Source organism: Pinus tabuliformis, chromosome 1_2 (genome assembly GCF_031772625.1).
Source record: "Pinus tabuliformis cultivar Carrire ecotype Pingquan chromosome 1_2, CPIR1, whole genome shotgun sequence".
Taxonomy (NCBI): Eukaryota; Viridiplantae; Streptophyta; class Pinopsida; order Pinales; family Pinaceae; genus Pinus; species Pinus tabuliformis.
The window spans coordinates 110,752,367-110,774,500 of record NC_142298.1 but is presented as its reverse complement, the minus strand read 5'-3'; positions in this window follow the sequence as shown (position 1 = coordinate 110,774,500).

The following is a 22,134-nucleotide window of genomic DNA, read 5'->3' as shown; positions in this document are numbered from 1 at the left end:
TTATATCCTTTTAGTTTAGAAATGGGTTATTAACCCACCTCCAACTCTCCACCAAATATGAAATAGGAATCGTTGATTAGAAAGCAATTCCAACTTCAAGATCTTTTGTGTTCTACACTTTTTTTTTTTGTAAAATTGGGGGGCTTTCCCATCAGAAGACTAACCTCACTTATCATTTATTGCTTCCAAATTTTTTATTCTGCTTTACACTGAATTTATTTAGCCACATTATTGTTGGGGTTTGTTCTCATATGTAGAATATGAAATTGATCCATGTGAAATACATTTTGGGACTTATGAATTTCGTTCGAATTTGAAGGATTTACCAAGTTGTACTTTAGAGATAAAATTAAATAAAAAAATTAAATCAATAATGTATGTAAATGGAATTTTACTTAAAATTTTTCCTGGAAACAAATTTAGGAAATTAGGTAAAGGAAATGTGTCAATTATGAACTTTGTTCATACAATTTATTATGATTTATTAAAGGACTAATCCCCATCAGTATGGTGTAGGAAATTAATCCAAATAAATTTTAAATTTAGGAAATCATGATTCGATGAAGAATTATATATTAATCCAAGGATGAACTCGTTTCAGCTATTAGAACCTTAATAATCTATGACGTCTTTGAGACCAAGTTAAAGGAAACAAGATTAAACCTTTGAAGTTGTTTGGAAAAAGGTGAAACATTGTTTAGGAATATTTTTTATTTTCTTAAAATTGTATAGTTAAGGGACAATTATACAAAAAATTATGAAGTTACTGAAATATGAATACCCCTAAGGCGGGGCTGACTGTCTTTGAGAGGAGAAGCTTAAAGTTTTAGAGGCCTAACTATACCTAATTCACAAGTCGAATCATGATATTTTATAATATTTGATTATGTTATTTGAATATGATATTTCTACAATTTTCTTTCATTTCTAGTTTGTAAAAATATCTTGGTTTGTGTTGGTGGTTTAAATGATTGACTGGGTTGATTACTTAAATTATTTTCTTTCATTTAATCTTATCTCTTGCCAAATATAGATATTATCAGGGGCCAAAAGATTGAAGTATTTACCTGATATGTTGTTTATGTCAACTCAAAATGCATGACATTTTTAGTTTTATTACCATGCTCAAATAAATATCAATTACATCAATTATATGTTTTCCTTTTTCATCTATTATTAATTTTCAATTATTTCACATGGTTACATTTTGATACTTGTTAGTAAGATAAGCATTTCCATTATTAAGGTTGTGTTGTTGTAGTCAATATAGGATTGGTTTATCATCTAATATACATACTATTAGTGAATAGTCTTATTCTTAACACTTGTCTTTTGCACGGTGATTGAAGAGTGATAATACATGATATTATATTGTATCACACTTTATAGTGTGATAAGTTAGTAGTAAAAAGTGATATAAGAATAGATAACCTTTAATTATCTTTCTTCTATCTTTCATCATTTTATTTTAAATTTGATGGAATATTACTTTCTAATTTCATAATTAAGGTTTCAATTTGATATCATTGTCTACATGTTGTATGTAAGTCTCATTCACCTAGAGTTTCACATTTTACACCCATTTTTACAATATATGTAATCTGGTCATATATGTTTTCATATTAGAATACATCTTAGAATTTGATATAGGGATGCCCCTTGAGGTGAAGGGAGACCAACCCTTTTAGCCTTGAGTGGGAGGGTTCTAAACCCTCAATGATTTTCTCCTTAAATTGTTCTCTAGTCATCGGAACAATTTAGAAACCAACACTTTCAAAGGATGAAAATAAAACAAATACTCACATTGGTAAAACATAACATTAAAATGCTAATATTTTACCAATTTGACATTCAACTAGAGATTGTGGCATCCCACATATTGATCTACATTGTAGCTTCCCATCATTCAAGTGTCATTATTATACTTGTTGCAACATGGTATATAACATTCAATTCGCCATTAAATGCATATTATTTTGCTTATTAAAAGATGTCTTAATTTGAAAGAGTTGAAACAGAATTAAGACACACATTCTTGATGATAACATCCCATAATTTGACACATTATTTTTCCATTCAACATTGGAGATGAACCTAAACTAAGCTTGTCCTAACTAAGAAAAAGACATGTTTGTATACTTCACAAAAAATAATATTAGCTAACATTTGAATAATATGGAAACCATGAAATAATAATATTTAATTATTTAAAAATGATAAATAAAATTTTGAAACTATACCTATATTAACAATTGTAAAATTGTAATAAAGTTTTTGCACAAATATTTCAATAAGTGAAATTTGAAATAAAAATAAACAAATCTTAACATTTTAATGTTTTTAATTTTAAAATTAAGAGAAATAATCATCTTATTTTTCTTCAAAGGGGATAGGATTTCAATAATGGAAAGTAAAGTTCAGCTATAGAGTTTGTTTAATTACTTTATATATAATTATAAGATAATTAACATGTATAGGTTTCATACATTGAAAATAAGATTATGTCTAAGATTATGTCTAGTTAATTAATATACAATAAAAGATAATTAACTTGAATGATAAAAGGTTTGTTAAAATTATTTCAAATTTTATAAGTCATTTAATGCACAAGAGAGGACAAAAAAATTTAAGGATGGAAATTTATTTTATACTTTAGAAACCTTGGCGAATCTTACCTCATTAATAGGCAAACTATAAAATGTTTGGTGATCGTTTCGTTAAATATTCAAATTTGTCTCTATAGAATTTTGATGATTTGTAAGGAAAAATAATTTCCTTAACTTTCTCTAAAATATTGCAACTATAAATCCATAATATAATGAACCTATTGGAATAATCAACAATATTGTGAGGTGGGGGTGGCGGTGGTGGATCAATATTATCAATTTTTAACTTCAAAAACCTATAAATGCATCAACACATATAAGTCAAAGCACAAAAATATATAGAACACAAATATTTTTGCATGGAATCCGAAAGCAGGAGAAAAATATTGGCATTATGGGTCATGAGTATTCCTTGATGTCAACCTCATCATAGTTTGATATCTTAATAGAATGTTAACATTTGTTTGTTCACGATGATATGATGGTTAATAGTGTTGTGCACTAAGAGGCATACATTGGCTAAAGGACATTGGTCTAAGGATGTTGTAAAGGCTACACTCAGGTAAACAAATTATGTAAACTAGGAAGATGAGGTATGTGAAGTCTTGGGTTGAGAGGAGTAGTGTTTTCCCAACATTAAGCCTCATCTGCATAGAGGAAGGCTCAACAAGGAAAATGAAAGCCTTCAACCACATGGAAGACTTGTTAATAGGGAAGCTACAACGGATATTTCCATTTATTGTCCTTGTGGCCATGCCTATAGGTGGTGAAAAGAAAAATCCAGGAGTGAAACCAAGGTTTCACTGATGGATTTGTTCACGTAGGATGGAATTGATTTGGTCAATTATTTCATAAAATAAAATCTTAGTTTTTTACTGAGGTATTGTGAGATCAAAAGGCTATTAAAAAGAGACCAAACTTGAGCATTGGTGTGCACTCAATGATTTCTTTTGTGATTTATCATGAGAATATGCACATTTGGGAATGAGGAGGCTTAGATCTCACTAACATCAAGAGATATAAATATATGGAATGCATTCTAGAGATTCCAATGGTGGACTTACTTATAGACTTATTGGTTTGATTGCATGCTATGTGAATTGAATTGATTATAGGGAAGAGACTCATTTGATTTGGATTAAATGAAAATGTTAATGTTTGCAGATTTTTTAACAAAAGATCATGATTAGTAATGTGAATATTCTTTTAGAGATATATTTGTCTTGTTTTCTTGGTATATATATATCTGTGTGTGTGTGTGTGTTGCAGAGTTAAAATGCAATGCCATGACTATCTCATGTTTGTGGGAGTTTATATTATGCAAAGAATTGTATGTCTTAAATGGTAGTGACATGAAATAGACAGATATTTATGTTGATATTGTTGAGGTTTTTGAATGATTCCAATTAGTGAATATGGTCTTGTTTTCAGAACTATATATGTTGTAGGAATATGAGTGTGTATGCATTATGCCTGACTGAGCTTACGTTATGTGATGATGGCTCACTAGTATGTAGAATGAATGATAGATACCTAGTATACCAACAATGAATGAGTTGCAGGTTATGAAAATGTATCGAATGAATTGTATAAAAAATATGCAAGGTTATGGTTGGGGTTTTTACAAAAACAATCTCCTAGTTTAACCAGTGAAGTCTCGAGGTAGGGTATGTATGTATGCAAGGATCATTTCCTTGGTAGTATGCATAAATAAATCTTTTGATTCACCTCTTGACCACAATAACAGTGACTTGTTTGACTTACCCTTGTTTATTTTAATGATGAGCATTTAATGTAGAAATGCATGATAAATGGAAGGATATTATGATTTCCTAACTAATTATGAAGGTAGAAGTTTGGGAGTATCGATTTTGGTTTGGCATTGATTCCTTTACTACTGATGCTTTTAGGTGGATAGACATTTGATTTCTTTGGTGTTGAGATGATTTGTAGCTTGAAGAGCCATAGTGAAATACATGTCATATATGTTGATGCTTATACTCTAATCATATTACTAGATACTTTATGTACAAGATCATGATGTGATTTAGAAGGTGGAATTTGATGAAATTGTTTCTTGACGGTGACATTACACATTGACAAAACTTGCAATGCCCTATATCTAGATTGGGCTTTGATACTGGCTTCGTTGTGTGCAATTTTTTGGACATTATACTGGATAGGTTGTGACTTGTTAAATGACATATTATGGATTGCTGGGTTTACCTAGATTGTTATGACAAGGATATTGAGTGTTTTGATGAAAATGGAGAAAAGAGAATATTGCAAGGTATGAAGAAGGCAACATAAATTAGAATGGTTACATCTACGTAGGCCAAACAGACTCACAGGAAAGGGTGTGTATTATTTGTAGTGCATATCTCCAATGATAAAAGTAAGGATGTTGAGGATGCAAAATTCTTGAATAGGTACCTAAGCTTGCAGCAGTTCCAGGAGGTATTCCAATAAAAGAGTTTAGAGTTGCACTACAACAAAAAAATTCATTGCTTAGGGTCATTCCTATGATGGACCTTTAAGGTCTATCAACAATGTTTCATATGGTGACGGTCCTTAAAAACACGTTATTGTAAGTTCATATATTGACATTCCTTTGAGGTTTGTCAGGAAAGCCATTTTCAATGAAACTTTTGGTTAGGGTTGTTAAAGGCCCATCACTAATTCTCTCCTTGGTGACACTTCTAGTGATGTCCATTTATTGGCCCTCACTAATTAACTTTTTTGTTACTCTTGGTGACGGTTAAAAACTAGTCATCATCATTGATCATTCCAATGAGTTTTTAATGGTGCCATATAACGATTGTTATATTTTTGTCAAAAGATAACAATTTAAGATGATTGTTATGGAGTGCTTTTCATTGCGTGTCCAAGGCCATAGTGGTTAGAGTTAATCAATTTGTTAAGAAGTGATCAATGTGTATAATTTCCCTCAAGTAATGATAGTTTATTTTTCATATGAGTCAACACATGATTCATCTTTGCTAGGTTATTATCTAGAGAATTATCTTTAGATGAAGTTCCATCGATGTGTGTAGGAACCATATTATTTAATTCATAATCAAGCTCAGCCAATTCTATTAATAAAAAATACTTAGTGCTCCTTAACACTTCTAACACACCTTGACATGATTTGTAACACACTAACATAAATTGACACCTCACATTTCATGGAACATCTTTTCACCTAGAACATCTTTCCATGACTAGGATGCCAACCACATGTTGGCATGCTGTAACACAACATATCACTCCCCTAGCATGTGTTGGCATGTCGTATATCCATAGCATGACCTGGAACACCTTGGCATGAATTGACATACATTATCACTTGACACTCATTGGCACCTGGCATGTATTGGAACCTATTGTTAGTGTTCCTAGCATGTCCATTTTGAAAATGATAAAGTCTTGACTTATTAACCCTCTTATGTGTTCATTTCCTTGAATTTTAGCTTGGTTCTCCCTTTTGTTGCCTTAACACTCCTTGACACATGTTGGCACACTTGGCACCTTGTGCATCATATTATGCCTTAGAAATTGGCATGTCTTAGCATGCCTTGGCACTATTTGGCACATGTTAGCACACCTTGGAACTACATAGCATACTTTAGAACTCTTTCACATGCCATGGTATCCCCTAACATGCCTTACCACTACTTATAATACCTTGTCACTCCCACCTTGACACGCTTGACACTCATTGATAGTCCCTAGCACACCCTCATATTCATTCATTTCCATGCATTTTCACCTAGTGTTCCCTTATGTTTCCCTACTACTCCCTAACACTCCTTGATACACATTGGCACTCCCTCACACAAATTAGCATTCTTCAACATGCCCTACCACTCCATAGCACATGTAACACACCTTGACACACATTTACACTTGGAAAGTCTTAGCATGCCTGACATGCATTGAGATGCCTTGGTATGTTTTGGCATGGTTTAAGATTAAAGTTATTTGAGATCAATTATTGGAAAGTAGGAGAGAAGTAACATAGGAATATTTTTCACTTAGAATGCACTAAGATTTGGCATTTGGCATGTATTGGCACCTACACTACTATGAAAAAAGCCTTTAGGGGTGGGTTGGCTTGTGGCGGTCTTGCCAAAAATGCCTCTAAAGGTGTTTTTAGGGATTTAAGGGAAGTTTTTGAACCCCCCCCTTTGAAATTTATGAAAATTTGAACTTTTTCAGGGGGTTTTCTAACAACCGTCTCTAAAAGTGTTTTCTCATGACTTTAAGAGGGTCTTTTCAAATTATTTCCCCTAAATCTACTTTTCATGGCAGTTTTTGGAAAACCCTCCAAGAAAATCATGAAATTGAACTTTTTTTGGCATTCGACATGTATTGACACCTACACTACTACAAAAAAATCCTTTATGGGCGGTTTGGCTTATGGTAGTCTTGCCAAAACTACCTCTAAAAGTGATTTTATGGATTAAAGGGTAGTTTTTGAACCCCCTGCACAAAGTGATGAAAATTTGAACTTTTTCGGGGCTTTTCTAACAACCGCCTCTAAAAGTGTTTTCTCATGACTTTTGGAGGGTTTTTTAAAATTATTTCCACTAAATATACTTTTCTTGGCAGTTTTTTGAAACCCTCCACACCCCCCCCCCCCAACAAAGTCATGAAAATTGATTTTTTTTTTTGGTGGGCGATTTCTAACAATTGCCTCTAAAGTGTTTTCTCATGACTTTTGTGATGGGGGGTAGGTTTAAATGAGTTCCCCTATATACTTTTTTCATGCAATTTTTTTACAACGTCCCTAAAATTCATGAGAATTTAACTTTTGGAGGGAGTTTTTGAACCACCCCCCACCCCACCAAAAAAAATAAAATCATGAGAATTGAACATTTGGACACAGTTATTTAACTATTGCCTCTAAAATTTCAATTCTCATGAATTTTGGGGTCGAGTTTACAAAATCACATCCAAAATTTCAATTCTTATGAATTTTAGGGGGGTTGTTTGACAACCCCCCTTAAAAGTCACGACAATGTAACTTTTGGAGGGAGTTTTGGACATTCTCCCCCCCAAAAAAGTTATTAGAATTAAACTTTTAAAGGTGGCTGTTAGATGAGCGCCTCCAAATGTTCAATTATCATGAATTTTTGGGGAGGGGAATGTTTTGGTGTATTTAATGGGGTAAGGGGACATAAGGGTAGCATGGATGGGTATAAGTGAGAGGTTTGAGCATGGTTTACTAAGATTGATAATCGTAGCATTAAATAATGAGAAGGGGCCTTATGACCTCATGGCATAAGGGCTAGGGGTCGTAGAGGGTACACAATGAGAGAAATTGAGTGGGTTACCCCCAACAATTGTGATAAGGGGATTAGGGGTCCCATTATCACAACCCATAAGGCCTTAACCGATAACCACTAAATTCCCCATCCCCTAACCCCAAAGTCATAATTCCTTAACCCCTACACTCATAACTCATAACCATTAACCCCTTGATCCCTTAAACCATAATCCATTAACCCATTAAACCCTAACCCCTAACTTAGAACACCTAAACCACCCTTAAAAATCACAACAATGTAACTTTTGGAGGCAGTTTTTGACCACCCCCCACTCCCCCAAAAGTCATTAGAATTAAACTTTTAGAGGAAGTTTTTAAATTAACGACTCTAAATGTTCAATTCTCATGAATTTTGGGGGGAGGGGACACTTTTGGTGAATTTAATGGGGAAAGGGGACATAAGGGTAGCATGGATGGGTAGAAGTAAGAGATTCGAGCATGGTTTACTGAGATCGATAATCGTAGCATTAGAAAATAAGAAGGGGCCTTAGGACCTCATGACATAGGGGCTAGGGGGCCTAGAGGGAAGAAAATGGGAGAAATTTATATGGGAACCCCCAATAGTTTTGATAAGGGGATTAGGGGCCCCATTATCACAACCCATAAGCCCTTATCCTGTAATCAATGAATTCCATATCCCCTTAACCCCAAAGCCATAATCATTTAACCCCTACACTCATAACTCATAACCCATTAACCATAGAATGTAAAAGTAACCCCTACATACTAGAATGTAGAAATAATTCCATAGAGACTACTAAGAGACCACATGTCAGGGTTCTTAGTTAGTGCTAAAAGGACTGGTCATATTGTTCCACATTGTAGATATTGATATTGTTCAATGTTAATCTCATTTATTCCAAAAAATAATTTACATCTTAGAAACCTTCTCCAATTGGCAATACTGCAAAACTACTTGCAAACGATGAGAAAAACACCAATCCTCGTAGGAAAGTAGCCTAGGATTAGGATTCAAAACTTGAATCTTAATAATTCCTCAATTCCTCTTCAAGAGTTAACCCCACTCCATTTCTTCATTATTCTCAAGATTCAACCCCAGAGTGGAATTTAAATTATTGTGAGCATAAACCTCCAACAAAGGGCATGAGACCTTCCACTGTCAGTGGCACATAGCCACTTTTGTGGAAAATATATTCTTGCAAATGGCACATAGTCATCATCTTGTAGTCGTTGTTGGTTGAACAACATAATCTTCTTTTTCTTTTCATTGTAACAACCATATAGATAATGACCTTGTACATTTTAACCCTGTACAGAAATCAACTACAAATGAATTCTTAAAACACAGAATATGTACAATGGCGAGAAAAAAAAACAAATACATGGATATTTTCCCTTCGACCCCAAAATCGGGACTACTAGATTGATTTTTCATTATATTACTTTCAATGTTACAATACATATATATACATGTCGAAGAATCCATACACCCACATCCATTAACATTGGATTAGAACATAACCGTAGTTCCCTTAACCAGATCTACAAGATACCTTGGGCAAAAAGCCATCATGCTCAAAACCATAAGAAAATACCCAAGAAAAAATCCATAGGTAGGTCCACCACCTTATATATGGTCCAAAAATTAATTCTTGGGGTGCTACCCCGAACCCCGTAGAGGGGGGCTACCACACCCCTCAAACCCCCTGATTGGGGTCGTGCCCGATGCAATGAAGGGGAGGTTGGTTGCCCCTTGGATTTGCATGTGGGGCTAGTCTTGGAAGGAATATAACACACACCCAACATTCTCCCACTTGTTGTTCTATTTTCACACAGGGTGTCACAGGAGAGCTTATTCATTTGTCCAACCCTACAACACCCATTGTTTCTCTACACCAAGAAAACTTCTCGGTACCCACAAACTTCATCAATACATCTGCAGTATTCTTCAATGTGTACACCTTTACCGGAAACACCTTTTTTTCCTCAACCATATCCCTCACAAAGTGATATTGAACATCGATGTGCTTTGTCTTTGAATGATAAGCAAGGTTCTTTGCCAAGAAAATTGCACTTTGGTTGTCACGGTTTATCCTTATAACACGTTGCACTAACCCAATACTTGAAAACAATATCTGCAACCAAGGTGCTTCCTTGCTTACAAGAGTGGCTTCCATGTATTCTACCTCTGTAGTTGAAAGTGCCACTACAGGCTATCTCTTCATCATCCAACTGACTGCACCTCCAAATAGGTTAAACACATACCCACTTGTAGATCTTCTCTGATCTAGCTCTCCAGTTCTATCTGCATGAACAAAGGCATAGATGTACAAAACTCTATCCAATCCTGGTCTTCCTTGGTAGCACAGACCATAATCACTAGTGCCACACAAATAATTGAAAACCCACTTCACTGTTGTCCAATGCTCCTTCCCCCGTTTTCACATAAACCTGCTCAATACTCCCATGACGTGTGCAATGTTTGGTCTAGTATAGACCATTGCATACATCAGAGTACTAACTGCAGTTGTATATGGAACATGTGTCATTTCCTCTTCCTCTTCTTGTGTCTTGGTGCACTATTTAGCAAATGAATTTACACCTAGAGGAATAGGAACCTTCACTGGTTTACTATCATGCATATTAAACCTGTGCAATATTGTCTCGACATACTTCCTCTAGTTTAACCAGAGCTTCCTCTTTGCTTGGTCTTATTTAATTTCCATGCCCAAAATATAATTTGCAGCACTGAGATCCTTCATGTTGAATTTGGAGGACAATTGGGTCTTCAAATCCTAGATAATTTCTTTTTTATTTCCAATCAGCAACATATCATCCACATACAATACCAAATAAATAACATGGTCACCAATAAATTTAAAATACACACAATGATCTTCTTTTCTTCTGCTGAAGCCAAATCCCTATATAAATGTATCAATTTTTTTATACCACATCCTTAGTGATTGTTTTAACCCATACAAAGACTTCTTTAACCTACATACCAATTCTTTCTTAGCCTTCACCACAAATCATTTAGGTTTCTTCATGTACATCCCTTCTTCTAGATCCCGGTGAAGAAATGTTATCTTCACATCCATCTATTCTACCTCAAAATGAAAATAAGTAGCAACGATAAAATTAATATAATAGAAGCTACCTTCGCAATAGGAGAAAAAATATCACCAAAATTAGTTTTCTTTATCTATTATTGATGTTGTTCCCAGAACTATCATGGAGGTAGGAGATTGAGAGGATGGAAAACTATGGAAAGAGGCCATGGTTGATGAAATGGAATCTTTGGAAAAAAATGAGGCTTGGGATCTGGTGGAGTTGTTGGTTGGAAGAAAACCCATTGGAAGCAAATGGGTCTTTAAGAAGAAGATGAATGCGAAAGGAAAGTTAGAGAAATACAAAGCTTGGTTAGTAGCAAAGGATTTGAACAAAAAGCAGATGGACTATACTGTTTTGGCTGCCTTCTTTCTTGAACTGATCTTCTCACAACTCGCGTTTGTGGCTCTTTATCTTTTGATTCATATTCTTTTGTAGAGTTTGATTCTTCCTCCTTTAGCTCAAACTCTATCTTCTTAGGTTCCTTTAGTAGGAATTCATGTTTAATAACATCTTTCACCTCTCTAAACACCACCTCTCAACTGTACACAACCTTCCTTATTTTTGGGTTCCAAAGCTTATAACCTTTTAAACCATCCTTATACCCAATAAAGATGCACCTTTCAGATTTACTATCCAACTTGGTTCTTTTCTCCTTTGGAACATGTACATATGCATCAAATCCAAATACCCTCAGATGTGAAAGAGAGGGCTTCTTACTAGTTTGTACCTTGTGTGGATATGTATCCTCCAATGCTGATGAAGGTGATATATTAATCAGGTAACATGCATTCTCCACTATCTCTACCTAGAATTCTTGTCCTAACCAGACACCACTCAGCATGCTTCTTTCCTTTTCCATCAACATCATGTTCATTCTTTCTGCAACTTTGTTTTTCTAAGGTGTGTATGGAGTATTGTTTTGTCATGCTATACCACACTTCTTACAAAACTCTTCAAATTCCTTCTTGTAGAACTCCCCACCATTATCTATCCTCAACAGCTTTATCTTCTTCTTTGTCTTGTTTTCCACCATAGCCTTAAATTATTTAAACATGTCAAAGACTTTAGATTTCTTCTTGAGGAAATATATCCATGTATTCATTGAGAAGTCAGCTATAAATGATACATAGTACACAAACCTACCCAGTGATGGAACTGACACAAGTCCAAACACATCACTGTTCACAAGCTCTAATATCCCTTTCGCCCTCTTAGCACTAGAGGGGAAAATCACCTGATTTTTTTTTCCCATATACACAATGTTCATAGAAATCGAAATCCAAAGAGAAATTAGACATACCTTCTACCATGCCATTACCATGAAGTATTATAAGACCCTTCTCTTCAATATGTCCAAGATTTTCATGTCATAACATGGTCTTTTCTCTAGAGACCACAAGCCTTTTTCTCCACGTTCAGGAACCACACAACTACTGCACTGATCAATAATAATGCTTGCCAAAATATTATGCAGAGTTCCAATCTGAACTCCCCGCCTGAACACCGATGCTCCCTGAACCATCTTACAGGTGTCTTTCTCAAACATTATTTTAAAACCTGCATCATCTATCTTGCTTACAGAAATCAGATTTCTGGCTAATGCAGGAATATGGAGAACACAAAGAAGTGTTCCAATCCTTCCACCTTGCAACTTCAACTTCACTTTTCCATGATTAAAAATTCAAGCCTCCTATCATCCCCTAATAAGACATCACCACCATCATATTTATCATATATGCAGAACCACTCCCTATGGGGAGCGAAGGGAAAGGATGCATTGGAGTCAATCAACCATGCCTCATGATCTACAAGCATACTTGAAGAAGAATCCAAGTACACATACCGACGTTCATCTGAGCTTCTTTTCCCCTCAGAAGAAGGAGCATCATCAGATCCATTTTCTTTATTAGGAGATTTAGATCTACAATCCTTTTTGAAGTGCCCTTCCTTTGAGCATTTCTAGAACAACTTTACATGTTTTCTTGGAGATTTAGATCTCCCTCTAGATTTAGATCTCCCACTCGAGGGCTTATTTTTATTTCTGTTCTCGGACCATACTCGTACAGACAAGGCATATCCATTTTTTCCCTCCATATTTTTTCATCTCATCTCCTCCGACAACAAGGATGAGACTATTTCATCAAACTTAAAGGTAGTTGTATTTCTACCTATTGTAACCACCAGAATATTCCACAAATCTAGTAGAGAACATAGAAAACTGATGCACTTATCTTCATTTGAAATTTTAATATCAACAAATAACGACTCACTTACCACAATATTAAAGGCATTCAAACACTCTATCATAGAGTCTCCATCCTTCATCCTTAGGTTATATAACCTTTTCTGTAGGAAAAGTTTGTTCACCAAAGACTTAGATTGGTAAAAAGTCCCTAACTTGTCCCACAAAGTTGTTGTCACAGCTTCCCCTGATACGTTAACCAATACTTAATTTGTGATACACAATCATATTATGCTCTTTGCTTTCTAATCCAACTTTTCCCAGTCTTCATCTGACATTGTCGTTGGGTTAGTACCCAGATATGCCACAATCCATTGATCTTTATTCACCAATAGATCCTCCACCTTGAGTTTCAAAAACTCAAAACTCTGGCCATTAAAATTTTCGATCTCTATCCTTCCACTTCTTGCCATCTTCTTTCACCGCAAGAATCGATCTCGCAGATATCCCACTGAAAAAGGTCTACCACAGGCCCAAGCAAAAACCCTCAGCAGAAAAGACGTCCCCTTGAATCTGAAACAACTCTCATACCAAATGTAGGTTTTGACCCTGTACAAAAAATTACCTGCAAACAAATTCTTAAAACACAAAAAAATGTACAATGGTGAGAAACACAAAACAAATACACAGAGATTTTCCCCTGGATCCGAAAACTAGGACTACCAGATTGATTTTTCATTATATTTATTTTAATGTTACAATACATATATATACATGCCAAAGCACCCATAAACATTAATCCATTAACCCTGGATTAGAATAGAATTGTAGTTCCCTTGATCGGATCTACAATATACCATGGACAGAAAACCATCATGTCGAAACCCATGCACAAAACCACAGGTAGGTATTCCTAGCTAATATAGGGTCCGAAAACTTTTCTCATAGAACTGCCCCAGACCTGTAGAAGGGGCCTATTGCCCCCCTCAAATGCCTTGACAAGGGGGTTTTGCCAGCCCCCCTCTAATCCCCTTGATTCGCGCGTGGGGCTAGTCATGGAAATAATATAACACACACCCAACAAACCTTTGGTAGCATGCATATTCCTATAAATAATATATAAAAGGTTGAAATTTGTGCTCAACATGGTCTCTATGGTAGCCAATCTTCCCCTTAGATCTGTTTTTATTTTTACATTTTTCTTTAGAAGAGAGAACCTAGGATGCCAAAAACTTTGTAGTCGACATGCTTCTCTCAACTACTGAAAATTCCTTCATCTTATGATCCCCTCATCAACATGATAATACCTCCCTTGGAAAACAAATGTGTATGAGATATATGACCTTCACACATGAAACATGACTACTCCTGGAGTTCGTCTAGTTGTTCCTAATAAATGTGTTTAGTTGGAACATGGATAAGGCTCTTTCTGTTTTCATAATTTTTATAGAAATCTTCAACTTGAGAATATTCGAGTATTCTTTTATCGTGGCTCCACTTGGAGAGTCAATTGACAAGCTTGCATGGTGCACATAGTAACGTGGGTTCTCTTGGGATATGTTAAATTGTTATTCTAATGTGGTGCACAACCTGGTTTTTATCTTAATTAATCAAATATTGAATTTTTGACAAATTTAAGAAACTTAAATTTGTAATCTATCTAAAATCACTAAAAATAACTTCAAATAATTCATGGTTATAAAATATAAGTATACTTGTATTCATTTCCTCTAGTTATAATCATGGTTTTCTGATTTATTGCAAGATTACTTCCTTTATGTAAAAGAGACTCCAATGCATCTTCAAACAAAATTTCATTGAATAGGAACAACTTCTATTATCAATTTAAATAAAGTGATGCTAAACAAATGGTAAGAAACTCCTAAAAATATTGGTGGAAAATCTAAATCCTAATAAAAATTGTGGGAAATATAAATATTTTTTACTCTTATGAAACTCCTTTCCCACTAATCCCTCTTATTGTGCTACCTTCCAAAACTAGTATCTTTCCTTTAACCATGATTTGCCCAAGTCTCCCTATCTCTTATTCTTTTTGTAAATATTGTATTCTTTCTTCAATGTTTCCTTCCATCATCAGTATCCTTTTGTAATTGTTTGTTCGTCTTCCTTACCATGTTTATTTATTTCAAACAACATAAATTTGTGATGGATTCCTTTCTCAAAATCACTCATCCCCTGCCTCGTTCTTTAGTTCTTCCATTACCATAGATATCTTATCCACCAAAACTCACCATTATTATTCTAACTAACCAACCCTATCACAGTGGGAATATGTGACCATCTCAATAAGGGTAAATACAAATACCCTTTCTACCAATAACATTTTGATTCAAACATGGATTTTTCATACTAATTTAGCACAAGATCCCTTCTTGGACTTTGTTTCTTCCTCTGAAAAGGATTCATGACATTTTACAACAAACTCCATCAAATAACCTTGTATGGTAATTTCCACCTAAATAATTAACGATATGGGTCATATAATGGTCCAGCTAATGAGGAGAAACCAAAGTATATATGATTCAATACATGGTCCTCTTTTGTCAACAATTTGTGCCCTTTGTGTCAAGATACCTTCTCTTCTTTGGAAATAAGATATAAAAAAGTTGTTCTAGATATTTAAACATGAAGCACTCTTTACATATGCTCCTCTCCTTTATGTCACATGGGATGTGAATTCCAATTGTCATCTTCTTGACTTGGGGCATTCTTCTTTTGTAAATGTGACCCTTGACTACGCCGTAAAAACCCTTTGAAACATTCTTATATAATGGGAGATCCTCTTCATGTGTGAAGCAAGTGGAATGTGACAAGTCATCCAAGATACCTCCAATTATGTAACTGTGCCTTGGGGGATGTAAAATATACCCTCAATAGAAAACATGCATAAAACTTTGTAGCCAAGTGCCCCAAACGTGAGATGTTTCGACTTGTGCAATTGTGCTTTCAAATATGTGAACTCAACAACAAAACAAACCTTACATTAATGTCTGTCAACATGTGAAAGAAAAGGTAAACCCCTACCCTATACTTCTTCTCTTGGCAATTTGAGCCTTTTGTCACCAGATACATTATGTTCTTTGGAAATAGAGCATAAACAAGCTTTTAGATGTTTCTAAATGGAGCACTCTTCACTTACGTCCTTCTCCTTTACGCCACATGATACAAATGCCAATTTCCATATTCTTGCGTATATCATTTTTATTTTATACATGTGATCTTTGAATATGCCATGAAATCCTCCAAAATATTCATAAAGGTTGGGAGTTCCTCTTCATGCATGACGTTATTGGAATGTGATAAGTTATCCAAAATTCCACCAAATATGTGATTTTTTGTGAAATGTACCATCAATGGAAAAACATGCATAAATATTTGTGGCTAAGTGCCTTAAATGTGAGATGTTGCCACTTGTGAAATTGTGCCCCTTTTTGATGCTCAAACTCACACTCTAGTTGTGCAAGGATCACAAGGTGTCACTTTGGGTCAACTCAGGGTTGTTTCCACTGTCACCTTAGGAATGAATCCTCTCACTTTGGATTACTTATTGATTTTTGGGGGTATCCCAAAGCACAAATTTATGGGGTCTTTTATGTAATGAGATCACTAGTACTAAAAACCATCTTTAATTTGATGGTTCAACATATTAATGATCCCTATCATATTGACCTCAACAGTTGTATTCATTATTGCTTTCATTGCAACACCTCTAATAGATATTGATGGTGTTCATGAGCATATTTCTAGTTCTCTACTTTATGGAAACAATGTTATCTTCAACGCCTTTATTACTACCTTTCTCAAGAGGTGTCTAGATGAACATAAGAAAGAGATAGCTTCTCTAAAAAAAAAGTGCAATCATATGGAAGAAACAATCAACTATCTGAAAGGATTGATCATCAACCAAACTAGAGAAAACTCCAACTATCAAAGTAGCAAGATTCTCTCTCACTCAGAGCAGGATCCATCAGTTAACAAATATTAGAAGGATCAAGCTCAAGCATCTCTATTACTCTATGTTTCTGTCTCTAAAATTTTTATATGCTTTGTAAATGTAATTTTTTGTCAAAACTGTTTGTCTGGATATATAAGGAAAATGTTATAGGAAATCTTAGAAACAATGGAGGTGAGGCATGTAACTTAGGGAATGGACTCCCTCTATTTTCATTTTCGGAAGCCTACCTCCAGTATGATATGATGTAATCGGAGAAAGCTCCCTTCTTTGTTTTTTTGGAATAGAAATACCAATAACCGACTTTTATAAAAAAAACCTATTAGTTTTCACTTCTATCTCATCGGGGAAGTTCCTTTTTCGATGAATGGCTACACAATAGGGACCCTATGAGCCAATTGTTCATGTCATTAATGTAATGCCCTCCACAAAACATAGATATTCAATGGTCTATCATATGTAGACACTCTATGATGGGTTTAACAGATACCCAACATATGACAATGACCTACATTCCATTGCCGAAGCCTGTAAGTAGTGGAAGAAATGTATTCTACCAAAGGAAATAGCCATCCACACCAGCTATAGGAATTTTCCTACTCTAGATAATCCTTGGGAGTTAGTTCCCATTGATTTTATATCATTTTTTCCATCAACCAAACATGGTAACAAATGTGTTTTTGTTGTTGTTGATCACTTGAGGATGGGAATTTTGACACCCTGTAAGAAGATTGTCGCAACGAAATCCACTCATAAGCTCTTATTCGAGCATATTTTGGTTTATTTTGGGTTTCCAAGGGCCATATGTCCTAACAGGGATAATAGGTTCCCTAGTATTTTCTAGTTTAACCTTTGGTCCATGATGGACATGAAGCTCGACCAAGTCCACTCCCTTCCATCCCTAGATTGATAAACAAAAAGAAGCAGTCAATAGGATCATTGTAGATGTCCTTATAGTATACAATTGCAAGCATACACATAAATGTGTTGAAAGGCTTCCATATTTTCAATAGAAATTCGACATAACTCTTCATATTTCTATTGGCCACAAGGATTTTCAAGTGTGGTTGGGGTCCCAACAATTGACACAAATTGATGTAGATATATTCATGGAATAACACTTGAATATACCTCCAAAACTTGGAATGATGTAAGAAAGCCAACAATTTTGAGGAAAGTATCCAACAAATTCAACAATTAGATCATGATATTTTGTAGAAAGTTTCCAACTCCAAGTACAACTAGATACACAATCCATAAGGTTCCACATAAGTTCGAGGTTGGTGACCCGTTTTTGTTAGACTTGCATAAAGAGAAATTGATAAACTGCCATAAGAAGCTCAAACAATTTTGATGTGAGCCTTATGGCATCACCAAGGATATGGATGAGAATTCTTTTTAGTATAGTCATAGGATGATTTATATTACTTCAAATGTATATGTTAGGATGGTTTATGCTTGATGGGGTGCATGTCTAGAAAGAGTTACTTTAAGAGAATCAAAAATATGATCATGCCATTACTGACATAAGTAATTGTGATATCTACCTCAATGACATTAGGTAACTACATAAGAGATTTTAAGAGTGGAATTTTTAGGGTTTTTCTTATATCGAGGTATGTGTACATATTTGTTTTTCCAAAGTATTTTCATATGACTAAACTTTTTAAATAGTAAATCACTCTAATATTATTTGTCTTACATGCTCCTAAGTTATAACTCAAAGCATCATAGGTAATGAAACTCATGAAACTCTTGGATTTTTCTCTAAATGACTAAAACTCCCAATTTTGCTACTCCTAATATTCAAATTTTCACCTATTGTTAACGCTACTTCCTCTAATTCTTATTGTTCCTCCATAAGTAAGCTAACTACTAGGTGGACTTGAATCATTATTAACAAGTGATCATAGTGTTACCTAATTGTATTTAAGCAAAATAAGCGGTGGGGTTGGTACAAGGCCAAATTTTCTATTGTCTATGCCATGACCACTATTAGGTTCTCATCGTCCCTAAATAGTTGGGACATATCTATTGGCCTTAGGATATGGTTTCCCATTAGTTTATTTGACTATTTCTCATCCATAATCTCATTCTACATTGCATCCAACCTGTCATTTAGTAATTGCATATATATCGTAACCCCACTCTAGTGTGTTCATTAGGCCTCATTGACGTTCCTTGACTACTATTCCTTATTGAGCTATATTTTATCATTAACACCTCTTATTCCAACCGTTCACTCGCTAAATCACCTTTCCCATTCAAATTCTCCAACTCTCTCATCCTCACTTCACTACTCCCTTCCTTGATATTATTATTTTGAAACTCCTTAGTGGCTTCTTAATTTGCTCATATCTAACTCAACCACCACTAATTAGTTATCTCTACTTCCTCAAAGCTTGTCCAACTTTCTCTTTAGCTTTTATGTTGTCCATTGCCATTTGGTCCTTTGGGCTCTCATCTTTTCCAACCCCATTGTAACCCATTCCTTAATGCAAGTTTTTCCACCACCATAATGAAACTTTTCCTTCACTAACAATAGTTTTATCCTTGTAGGATTTGTGTTCACCAATCTCTCTCAAAACCACTTCTCATAAGGGTCATTAGCTTTTTAGTCAAACTAGTACAATTCATAGGATTTGTCTTTCAAATATAATTTTTTTTCATTTCCGTCGCTTATTTCCCTGGTGTTCTAGGGTTTTTCTATGGAAGGAGTATAGAGGGTGTGTCCATGGTCTAATCTGATACATTTGGTTAAACTCACGAAATTGGATTCTCGATGCCTCTCATCATGGTGATTTTGTGATTTTGTTCTACAAAAAGAATATGTCACAACTTCAAAACACTTCTAAAAAAGCGTAACGAGGCACTCAATAGGTTGTATGTTTAGGATTCCATGAAAGAAGATGAAGCTGAAAGTGTGGGAAATAATATATTGAAGTTTTGTTGACTCTCATTTGTTCATGAGTTATTCCTATAGAAAACAAGATAACTTACAACATGTCTACCATGCCGAGAACTCAAAAGTTGATGCTAATCCAAATGAAATGGAATTGTCCAACACAATTTAGCGAATTGTAAGAACCATGGTATAAAAATCACCAACTAGTGAACTGATACAAAGTAGAAATAATTGATGCACATTTTAAACCCTTTCAAGATTACAAACTAAGATGTCATGAGTGTGGGTGTCTCTGCTACTTTGTTGGCCTTTAACAATGAGTTGAGATCCACAAACCACAACATAGAATCTCTCTACAGCGTTGGACGATCTACCAAGAAGGTAAAAAGATAAGGAGGCTACATTGGCGAGAAAGTTATTCATTTCTTGAAACTTGTACTTCGAAAAAAAAATGGAAATTGGGGTGATTGAGAGGTTTTTAAAACCTTGACTATCTACTATTTAGATAAAATGTAATATCTATTTCTAAATTTGCATATATTGGGTTTAAAAATTTCGGGGAATGGATTCTCATATGCAACATGTTATGTAAACAAAATAAATTGGGGTGATTGGGAGCTTCTTCTAGCCTGAGTGTTAAGATAAAATTTGCACTAGGTATCAAAATGTCAAGAGTTTGGCTTTAAGTTCTTTAGATCATGGTTGTTTGAATGAAATATGGTATAAAAACATAATAGAATTGGGGTGAGTAGGAGATTTTTGTAGCCCTGTATTTTTAGATAGAATTTGGTGTGAATTTTAAAATTGATGGAATTTGGGTTTAGGAGCTTTGGTCATAGTGTTTAGATAAAATATTTTTAGAAAACATGATAGAATGGGAAATTGGGATCTTATTTCTAGAATCGACTGTTTAGATAAAATTTATAGTGCATCTCTCAATTTTGAAGTTTTAATTTAACATCTTTGGGCTATGGCCCTTTAGATGAAATATTTAATGAGAATCAACTAGAACTCATATGATTGGGATCTTTTCCTAGCCCTGACTATTGAGATAAAATTGGTAATGTATTTTTTAATTTGTGCAGTTTTTTTTAAGAGCTTCTTAATTTTAAGATATGATCTGTGCTTAGGAAAGTTACTTCAGATGTCTATATTAGCCCATTTACCATTCCATTTCATTTCATAAGAAATCATAAACTAAATATAGATAGTAACTAAAGAAAGAATATAGACGATAGAAGAAAAAGACAAGCTAAGGGAAGCGAACACAAGGATATGGCTCAAGCCACAGAGAAATCCCAAGATGGGAAAACCCTTTATCAATTCTTCATATTATTAATATCAATTGTTCAACAGAGAGAGAGAGAGTACAATAAAACTGACTTTCCAAATTAAGATCTAATATCATTTCCCGTAGACAGGAAGATGGCCCATTCAAACAACAATTTTGGCATTCTTTGCATGCTCGAAGAGCTAGTATCTTCTTCTCTGCAATTTGGGCACTAGTTAGGGAATAAATACTATATGCTTATAGGACCCTATTCACACTCATAACACCTTCTATTTACTGTGGCCTCCCTTCAAACAGTCCCTACAACAACTCATTGCGTTTAAGCCTTTTTCTAGGCCTTAGATATGAACCACACAACTTCTTGTTCAAGCATAATGGACTTTAACCTCCCATATGTAACTTATTGGCCTCGTGAATTGGGTAATTAAGGCCTATGACCTGACTATAGGTGACCCAATCAATTGTGGCCTACTTCTAGGAGATATCTAAAACAACAATCCCAAAACATCATTAGATCATCTCTCATGCAAAGTGGCATCATGTGCTCCAAATGCAGACATATAATGGTGATAAATAACTAAAAAAATAGTCCCAAACCCTTGTCCTCTTCCTCCTATAGCTTCGTTTCCTTAGACAAGTATAGCTTGAATGAACATAGGATCTCACAAATGAGGTTGGAGGACACCTATATATATACAAATTTGTGAGGGTCAAGAGACATGACATTTGGGATTTATAAGCCTACCAGGAGGTGAGGCTGACATTGAAAATTT